Source organism: Puma concolor, chromosome A2, assembly GCF_028749965.1.
Source record: "Puma concolor isolate L17-30 chromosome A2, mPumCon1.1.hap2, whole genome shotgun sequence".
Taxonomy (NCBI): domain Eukaryota; kingdom Metazoa; phylum Chordata; class Mammalia; order Carnivora; family Felidae; genus Puma; species Puma concolor.
This window is the reverse complement of record NC_141668.1, coordinates 123,915,316-123,926,308: the sequence shown is the minus strand read 5'-3', so window position 1 is coordinate 123,926,308 and position 10,993 is coordinate 123,915,316.

Sequence of the window (10,993 nt, the reverse complement as noted above, 5' to 3'; positions counted from 1 at the left end):
TGTTAGGGACTGAACTGTGTCCCCTCCAAGCCCATGTGCTGAAATCCTAATCCTCGGTTCCTCAGAACATGACTGTATTTGGAGAAAGGGCCTGTAAGAGGCGATAAAGGTAAAAGGAAGTCAGATGGGTGGGCCTTATCCACTGTGACCGGTGTTCCTATGAGAAGAGGAGATGGGGACACAGAGTGGCAGAGGGAGACCGTGTGAGGACAAAGACAAGAAGGCAGCCATCTGCAAGCCGAGGACAGAGAAGCCTCAGAAGAAACCAGCCATACTGGCACCTGGATCTCAGACTTGTAGGCTCTAGAACTGTGAGGAAATGAACTTCTGTGGCTTCAGTCTGTGGTATTTTGTTATGGCAGCACGAGCAAACTAAGACAGGGATTCAGTAAAAGGAAAAGTCATCGCAAGGTGTGATGTTTCTGAGTGTGTGGCTCTAACTCATTTGAAACAGTACACTTGACATTCCTAGAAGTGGAAAGGTGAGGGATGAAGACCTCATTCAAATGATCTTGGATGGTTACTGATTCATGGTAAGAAGTAATGAGAATTTCTTCTGTTTTCTAGCACAGATTCTGAATTGGTTGTGATGTACAGTCGCTTCCCCCTGCCTAGCCCCTGAACATTTGCTGTTAAAATATTTGGAAGCTTTTTGGTCTGCAATTTTAATTTCTTTTTTTAAAGTTTATTTATTTATTTTGAGAGAGACAGAGACAGTGCAAATAGGGGAAGGGCAGAGAGAGAGAGAGAGAGAGAGACAGAGAGAGAGAGAGAGAGAGAGAGAGAGAGAATCCCAAGCAGGTTCCACACTGTAAGTGCAAAGCCTGATGTGGGGCTCGAGCTCACAAACCATGAGATCATGACCTGAGCCGAATCCAAGAGTCAGATGCCTAACTGACTGAGCCACCCAGGCACCCCTCCAATTTTAATTTTTACAAAGCAGAGGGAGAAAGGAGCAGCACAGGTAACGGCAAAACCATAAAACTAATTAATACCTCAGGTTATCATTAGAAGGTGTTGGCAGAATATCTCTTTCAACAAACCCCGTGAATATTAAGGGTTTTGCCATGGTCATCATTTCTCCGGAAGAAACAGAGGCTTCCTTTTGCATCCAGTCCCCCAAAGTAACTTTAACTTGTTCACCATAAATCACTACAAAGAAAGAGATATGAGACGCCACATGCTTTGCAAACCGTCGCGGGGGAGATAATTAGACACACTGGCAATGCTTGTTTCCAGCAGGTATTTCCTGGAACTGCTGAGCCTGCTTTTAAGGCCGGAGGAGGTGGTGGGGAAGGAAGGGAATGGATAGGGGCACAGGTAGTGAAAGCCGGTTGTAAGATATGACTCTGAGACCGCATCACAGCTTCACAGGTCATTCGTCCCCTTGTGCTACTCTGAGCTTCCCCGAAATGGGTCAGATGGCAAGACATGAAGCTCTGGATTAATCTAAGTCTGACTGTAGGTTGGAGGGTGGGTCCCCTAACCTTTGTAAGCCCCCATTTCCTTATCTGGAAAACTAGTATGATGATAGTTTACCCCTCCTAGGATTCCTGTGACAATTAATGAGATGAGCTTAGCACAGGATATAAATAACTTAATAAAAGCTAGCAGTTATGGCTGTTAAGTAGATTTCAGACAGTGCTCAAATGCTTGCAGGGATGGAGAATTCACTAGCTTCATCCTTCGGTTTAGAAAACACCCTGGTGGGGTGCCTGGGTGGCTCAGTAATTTAAGCGTCCAACTTCGGCTCAGGTCACAATCTCACGATTCTTGAGTTTGATCCCCACATTGGACTCTGTGCTGACAGCTCAGAGCCTGAGGCCTGCTTTACATTCTCTGTCTCCCTGTCTCTCTGCCCCACCCCTGCTCGTGCTCTCTCTCTCTCAAAAATACATAAACATTAAAAAAATTAAAAAAAAAAAAAAAAAAAGAAAACAGCCAGGAAATTGAGTGAGGTGACTTTAATTCAAGGCTTCCATTTGTTACTTTTAAATAACAGGGTTGCTGGTTGGCATACATCACAGGATTGCTATAAGGATTAAATGAGAGAATGCCTAAGTTTTGCATAAGTCTTATTATATTTTTATTGCTTCCCAGGGCTGTGCAGAACAAACCTTAGCCATCTAGCATAATTCTCGAGTTTGAACAAGTTTGGACATAGGAAAACTAATATCCTGTAAATGTCTATGAATCCTAATATGCGTTCCAGGAAAACAAGGTATCCTATGAGAAGGTGAAAAGCATTCCTACTGGGAGAAGGTGAAAGGCATTCCTAGAGGAACAGAGTTTCTCACTAAATAAGCCTGGAAACACACTATGCCCATGACCTCCTTGGAGATTCATAAGGCCTATAATAAAATGAAAGACGGCCCTGAGAAGTCCTGCATTAGAGAAATCTGTTGGACTTTGTTCATCCAAATGTCTTTCTTTCTTTTTTTTAATGTTTATTTATTTTTGAGAGACACAGAGACAGAGTGTGAACAGGGGAGGGACAGAGAGAAAGGGAGACAGAATCTGGAGTAGGATCCAGGCTCCCAGTTGTCAGCACAGAGCCTGATGCGGGGCTCGAACTCACAAACCGTGAGATCATGACCTGAGTTGGACGCTTAACCAACTGAGCCACCGAGGCACCCCTGTTCACCCAAATTTCTTAAATGTATTTGCCCTCAGAGCCTTCCTGCAGGAAGTCCCCCTTAACATCTCGCAGGACACCATTTTGGAAATGCTGCTAACACTTGATGGGTGTGAAAAGGCTTTGCAATGTCTTCAGCATTTTCTTGCTAAGTATTCTTCTTTTAACTATGTTCCATGGTCTTGAGTCTATTTTACCATCATGATCATTTCCCCCCTACATGTTCCATGCATTTGCATTTGCTTTTGTCTACTCTGTACCTGAGCACACAATTCTAGATGGGGTTGACATTTAGACTAGATGAAGATGACATACTCTAGGACGCTGGGCTTGGTGTGGCAAGAGAATCATGGAAGAGGAGGAGGGTCACATCGGCCATTGTCAGTCTCTCTTTGTTTTCAATGCACAGGTATCTCCAAATATCACAAGCCATGCGACCATGATCCTTGGGGGTCATCCCATCTTTGGACCTCAAAAGCATTTATCTTGGCAGAGAAGCAAAGGTACTCTCCTTGTGTCTGGAAACCAGTGGCCCCTAGAGGGCAATGTGGTCACAAGAATAGACTTCGGGAGCCTGGTTTCTCAGGACTTGCTGGGCACTAAGCCTACCAGGATGCTACTCTGAGGCAGTGCTATACTCTTTCAATTTATTTTTATTTTTATTTCTCACAGAATGCCGTAGGAAATAGTCAAAATGTCAACCAGTGCATAAAGGCAAACACCGAGGAAAGGCAGAGGTCCCCGAGGAAAGACAGCCTGTGCCTCTAAGAAGAAAGGGATCTTCTGTCAGCCGCCCTGGGTGGTGGCCACAGCTCTTCTCTCCTTGTTCTTGTAGCCATTGCTATTATTTTGCTTCTGATTTAGGGCTTCAGTTATCAGGACAGATTCGTCTTTATCTTGAGCTGGAGCAAACTTCTGTAGGAGCAAAAAACACCTTAATGTTCCTGGGCTCTGGGTTTCCAAATCTGATGCACACTTTAATGCAAAGGGAAAGGGGACCTTTATCTCAGTAAGTAATGAACTGCTGTATATCATGATATAATCAATATCCACAGTCTTCCTGGTGCTCAAGAGCAGAAGGTTAGCCAGTGCTGAGTCACAGTCTGGCATCTGCTGCTTACCAGGAGGGTAAACTTGGGTAAGTTTTTCCAGCTCTGTGGGCCTCAGTGTCATTGGCTAGATATATGAGGAAGCTCTGACAGCCTTAGAGGATTGTGGTGAGGATAAACATGATGACAGATCTAAAACATCTTGTGTAATGGCAGTGCTCAGTGTGGTCCCCAGGGTTGCCAGCATGGCCTCACCTGGTATCCTGTTAGAAATGCAAATTCTCGGGGCGCCTGGGTGGCGCAGTCGGTTAAGCATCCGACTTCAGCCAGGTCACGATCTCACGGTCCGTGAGTTCGAGCCCTGCGTCAGGCTCTGGGCTGATGGCTCAGAGCCTGGAGTCTGTTTCCGATTCTGTGTCTCCCTCTCTCTCTGCCCCTCCCCCATTCATGCTCTGTCTCTCTCTGTCCCAAAAATAAAAATAAAACGTTGAAAAAAAAAAAAGAAATGCAAATTCTCGGGGCGTCTGGGTGGCTCAGTTGGTTGAGCGTCCAACTTTGGCTCAGGTTGTGGTCTCACCGCTTGTGGGTTAGAGTCCTGTGTCGGGCCTGTGCTGACAGCTCAGAGCCTGGAGCCTGCTTTGGACTAGGTCTCTCTCTCTCTCTCTCTCTCTCTCTCTCTGTCCTTTCCCTGCTTGTGCTCTTTCTCTCTGTCTCTCTCTCTCAAAAATGCATAAACATTAAAAAAAAAAAAGAAATCCAAATTCTCAGGCTTTATTAAAGATCTACTGAGTCAGAGCCTAGTAATCTCTGATTTGATGAAAGTGATCTGTGTTTCACTCAGGGTGACCCTGAGGCATGCTAAAGTTTGACAAATGCTGTTGTACAGAAACTGGCTGGGAGATGCTCAAAATAATGGTATTTTATCATTGTTGTTGTTATGAGTTGTTGCTGGGAGTACAAAACATACTACTATAAGAGATGAACATTCCTGTTACCAGGAAGATCTAAGTGTTGAATGTAAAATGACCACATAGGAGAAGTAGAAATTGTGAGGAAGAAGAAATGGGTGCCTGCAGACCAGTAAGATGTGACAAGGCTCTGTGGTGGTGGCAGGCTTAAAGGATGAATAGTATTGCAAAGGCAGGCGGACCTGAGCAGGACATTCTGGTTGAGGAGACAGCAACCGTGAGAGCTGTGGCCTACAGGGGAGAATAATTCAGAAGCATTGAGAAGGCAGCAGAGTCAACATTTATTTAAACTTTCTGACCATCCATTATAGGCCAGACACTGTAGTGCCCCTGGGGATATGGAGATGAGAAAGACCCAGGCCAGCAGACTTTTAAAGGCACCTTAAGAATTGTGGAATTGGATGTCCTCTTTCGTATACTCTTCAAAATTCTAGATACCACGTATTGAGGATTTACTCTGTATGAGACACTGTTGTGAGTACTTTATATGAATTTGCCCCCTTAATTCTAACAAACACCTGATGATGTATTTATCATCATCATCATCATCATCATCATCATCATCACCATTGCCATTTTATACATGAGGAAACCATGCCTTAGAAAGGTTAAGTAAATTGCCCCAAGTTATGCAAGTAATTAAGCAGAGGAACTGGGAACTAAGTGTCTTATTCTGAGGGGCTCTTAAGTGAATGGTCAATTCTTGGGGACTGGAGGGTTTGTGTGGCAGAGCTAGTGGTCACCCGTGTTGCATTTGTTTCTTTACGTTCCCCAGGTCTCTGTGCATTTAGGTGAGGCCACATGACTAATTTAGGCCAAAGAAATGTGAGCAGAAGGTACCTGTATACCTTCTGGACTCAGTCAATGAATAGCCTATACATAATTCTCCAGCCTCTTTTCCCCTGCATGGGTGACCCAGAAGCTAGATTTGTGTTCTAGATGTACCATTATAGGATCATGAAGCCTTTGTTGGCTCACATCCCTGGGTAACTGGAGCAGATTCATATCTCTGATGGAAATGTTGCTTAGGCAAGAAATACACCTTTATCAAATTAAGAGGCTGTGATTTGGGGGTTATGTTACTGAAGCAAGAGCCTAGCCTGTGCTAATAAAGGTATACAAGAGGGTAAAATTAGATATATAAAATTGGAAGAATCCTGAATTTTGGCTTACAAATTTTCCAATCTACTTTATAGGCAAGTTGAATTATTGAAAGTTTTTTTTTTTGTTTTTTGCAAGAAATGGAAAGTATTGTATTTGTCTCTTTCAGAAACTAAGTTAAAGGTAGTCACAACAGTGTATATCATATTTAGTTCTTTTTGAGACAATCCTGCTTTAAAATCTTTCCAATTTGATAACAAACCAGTCCATCCCAGGATCCTGAAAAATCCAACATTTCAAGGTTTGTTCTAAATTTGACTGGCTTCTTCATATACGCAGAATCAATACACACACACACACACGCACACACACAAACAAAAACGATAAAAAAAAGAAATGTCTCCCTATACTTGAGTGTCCTAATTTGCAGTCTGGGAAAATATGATTACCTGAGACATTTTCTCCTAGTTGCCCTGAGGAACGTCTTTGGAGTTCAGTCTCAAAAGCACGACTCGATCTTGAAGTCCGCATGCAGCCCTTGCTCTTCGCCTTTGGCAGATGAAATGTGACGGCACTGCTCTGTTAGTCTGGATGCCAGCATGTGCGTGTACAGCTCTTTCAGTTTTCCGTACTCCATAAGGAGTAAGCTGGGAGCTCTTTCAGACCTTCTCGATTCTTGGTGTGAGCTTGGAGCTCTACTGGAGGTGGGTATGAGTCCTGAGCCGACAGGACAATTCTTCTTTTTTTATTTTTAATGTCAAATTATTACAAGACCCTCCAGGGCCTCAGGGGAAATATCTTTGAATAGATCATGGCACCGTGGTGGCTCTTTCAGCTAGGTAAAGGTTCAAGAGCCCCTTGCCAAGGGCAAGTGAAAGATACTGGGAGAAGGAGGTATTATTTAAACATTTATGTACAGATACAAACATATATTCACTTGTACGAGGATCTATAACCAGGAAAAATCACATTTCAGCAGTAAGTATATTCATGACAAAATTCAGTGTGGAATTAATAGTGGTTGTTTAATAGGTTTTCATGCAGCTGAAGTTCACTGAGATGTGGGATGCCAAGAGGCAGCTGTGTTAATTAAACAAATGAGCCATAGATGAGTCTAAGGTGGGGTTAATGACTTGTCCCAACTGTGTGAAGTGTTGGCCATATAGCATTGGAAGTTCTAGGATAGGAGGTGGGTCTGTTTGGACCAGCATGGCGGCGGGGCCAAGAAGGTATAAAATCCGATCTTGGGTTGGCAGACCTTGTGCATGTCACTCAACATTTGTGGGCTTCAGTCTCCTCATCTGAAAAATGGGGATTTGGTCATTTATTCAAATTATGTCTTGAATTTTCTAAACGCTGGGGATGCAGTGGGGATAGAGGATCGTATTGACTGTGCTCTCACATAAGCAATCAAATTAATGGACCAGCTATTTTTTGTTAATAAGCAGCTCTGTGGGGGGGAAAAAAAAAACAGGTTGAAAAGAGAAAATAGCCAAGGGGTGGTGAGGTAATTTAAGTTGGATTTGAACGACAAGAGGAGAGAGCCATTAAGTTCTGGGGGACAGGGGAGCAGATGAGCACAAATGGACTGGGAACGGGAGGAAACAATGTGCCAGAAGCAGAAAGGTCCAGGGAACATCAGAGGTGGGAGATGTGGATGGGGAGACAAGGCATGCTGCAATGACATAGGGCCATGCTGACTGCATTGAGCTGTTTGGATTTTATTCCAAGTGCAATGGGAAGCCATTAGCAGGCTTAAACAGGGGAGGGACATGATCAGACTTACATTTATTTATTTATTTTTAACAAAGGAGAGGAACATTATTTTATGGAGAAGAAGGAGGAGGTTGAGAGGTGTTGTTCTTTTTTTTTTTTTTTAATTGTTTTGAACGTTTATTTATTTTTGAGAGACAGAGACAGAGCATGAGTGGGAAGGAGCAGAGAGAGAGAGAGGGGGGCAGACACAGAATCTGAAGCAGGCTCCAGGCTCTGAGCTGTCAGCACAGAGCCCAACGTGGGGCTGGAACTCATAAACTGTAAGATCGTGACCTGAGCTGAAGTTGGATGCTTAACCAACTAAGCCACCCAGGAGCCCCCAGACTTACATTTTAAAAAGGCTCATTCTGGTTGCTTGTTGAAAACCGATTATTGAAGGGCCAAGAGTAGGAGGAGCAAGACAAGTTAGGATGATCTTGCAGGGTCCCAGGTTGCCCTGGGATCAGGGGAGGCAGAGGAATTTTAAAATATGCCTCCTGTGTCTGGCTAAAATAAACCCGCCTCCCCAACCCCCCCGCCCACACTCCCAACTGAAAACTCGCAAGGAACAAGAGTGCTCACTGTCCGAAATGCATCTGCCACTTACTGAATCAGAGATGAAACAGAAAGTCATCAAAGCTCATTATTAGTAAATGTCTCAGCATGGTGTGAAGAGTGATGATTCCTTTTCTTGGGTATTGATTTAGTCAGAGAACAAAAATCACCTGAATATTTAATACATAAGCTCTTTCATGGAAACAGTTGGATGCATAGGGGATAGAAGGACATAGGGGACAGAAGGACTGACATGCCAAGCAGGAGACAACCAGAGATCAGAGTAGTGGGAAGCCCCTGGCACTCCACAGCGCAATGGACAAGGGCAAGAGATGTTACAGCTGGAGCCTGGGGGACTGGGTCACCTGAGGAAGCTGGTAGAACTGAGTGGGTCTGTCTGGAGGGTACTAGTGGCAGGAAGGAGATACGGGAACTGCTGGAGATGCCTAGGAGAAACACCCTGGCTGTTCTCTCTTCCTGCCTTTTTAAAAAAATTTAAACCCAAGTTAGTTAACATGTAGTGTAATAATGATGTCAGGAATAGAATTTAGTGATTCATCACTTGCATTAACACCCAGTGCTCATCCCAACAAGTGCCCTCCTTAATGCCCATCACAAATTTAGCCCATCCCCCCCCCCGCACTTCCCCTCCAGAAACCCTCAGTTTGTTCTCTGTATTTGAGAGACTCTTATGTTTGTCTCCCTCTCTGTTTTTATCTTATTTTTGCTTCCCTTCCCCTATGTTCATCTGTTGTGTTTCCTAAATTTCCACATGAGTGAAATCATATGATATTTGTCTTTCCCTGACTGACTGATTTCACTTAGCTTAATACACTCTAGTTCTATCCACCTTGTTGCAAATGGTAAGATTTCATTCTTTTTGATCACCAAGTGATATTCCATTGTATATATATACCACATCTTCTTTACAGTTGATGGACGTTTGAGCTCTTTCCATACTTTGGCTATTGTTGAAAGTGCTGCTATAAACATTGGGGTGCATGTGCTCCTTTGAATCAGCACACCTGTATCCTTTGGGTAAATACCTAGTAGTGCAATTGTTGGGTCAAAGGGTAGTTCTATTTTTAATTTTTTTGAGGAACCTCCATACTGTTTTCCAGAGTGGCTGCACCAGTTTGCATTCCCACCAACAGTGTGAAAGGGTTCCCCTTCTCTGCATCCTCCCCAACATCTGTTGTTTCCTGAGTTGTTCATTTTAGCCATTCTGACAGGCGTGAGGTGGTATCTCATTGTGGTTTTGATCTGTATTTCCTTGGTGATGAGAGATGTTGAGCATCTTTTCATGTGTCTGTTAGCCGTCTAGATGACTTCTTTGGAAAAGTGTCTGTTTATGTCTTTTGCCCATTTATTTCTTCACTGGGTTATTTATTTCTTGGGTGTTAAGTTGGATAAGTTCTTTATAGATTTTGGATACTAATCTGTTATCTAATATGTCATTTGTAAATATCTTCTCCCATTCTGTCAGTTGTCTTTTAGTTTTGCTGTTGTTTTCCTTTCTTTTTATCTTGATGAGGTCCCAATAGCTCATTTTTGCCTTTGTTTCCCTTGTCTCCTCTTCCTGCCTTTCAGTATCTTGCCAGCACCTCCCATTGGCCAAAGCCACAGGAAGCAAGCTGAGGGGGAGCATGGAAAACACACCCTGCAGCTTCTGCTGTGATGCAGAACAGAGGAGGGTGAGGAGGAGTGGACCTGTGGGCAAATAGGTCCAGGACCAAAGCAGCCCATTCTCTGCCTGTGAATTAATGAAGCAGCAGGTTGTGCCTCTTAGACTTGGGAAGAATCTACAGTGGAGGCAAGCAACCCCCTACAACTGTCTTAGCCCAGTAAGAGCTTAGTTTTCCCTCCCATGGCAGTCTGGCACAGGTGTTCCTGATGTGAGTGGTTTTTCTACATGGAGAGATTCGGGGCCTCACCATCCCTCAGGCTTGGAATCCTCCTTCATCTAGCCAGCAAGAAGGGAAAGAAAGCATGGGAAAACCCCAACAGTTTCTTTAGTTAATCCTCACAACCTCTCTCTGAAGGGGCACAATTATGCCACTGAGAACAGTGGGATACAGAAAAGTTAATTAACCAGCTGAAGGTCACACAGCTAGTAAATGACGGAACTGAGATTTCTGGCCTTGAAGAAGTGGGTAAGAATGGTGATCAACAGCAAATTGGTAGATGATACATTGCTGAGAGTGGCTTACATCTCTAAGAGAAAGAGATTTGGAAAAACAGCACCAAGCGTCCTAAATCACTGGGCTGAAGCTGAATGGGGGGTCCATACACATCTCTGCACTTAGACACAGAAAAAATACTGTGAAAATGTAATATTTCTGCTCTCCCTTGGATCTTCATTTTAACTGTGTAGATGTATATACTTGGTTTCATTTCTAGGCTGACAGTCATTTCCGAAATAAACAAAGTATAAATTAAAAATAAATGCCTACATACATATTGGATGAGAAACACCTGGTTTAATAGCAGCTTACAAGAAATGGATTTAAAGGTCTTAGTTGTCTGCAAGCTTATTATGAATCCACAGAGTGAGATGGCATTCACAAGAGGGCTTCCATCAACAGAAACTAAGTGTCCTAAACAAGGGAGCTAAAAGTCTTCATCTACCTGGCCCAACCTCCAGTGTTTGGTTCTGAGCATGACATTTGAGGAAGGACCCTGACAAACTATAATGTGTCCTCAAGGAGGTAACAGGGATGGAAACTGGTCTTGAACCCTTGTCTTATGAAGATGGGTTATACCTAGCAGCAAGAAGGTTAGTGGAAATATGATCTGGAGAGTCAATAGTACAAGCAATAGGTTTTCTGTGTAGAGCTCCAGGGGAAAAGCCTACACCTAGAAGCTGATGGAAACATGATTCCAACCCAATGTGAAAAAAGAATTTTCTAAAAGAAATAAAATAAGCTAAG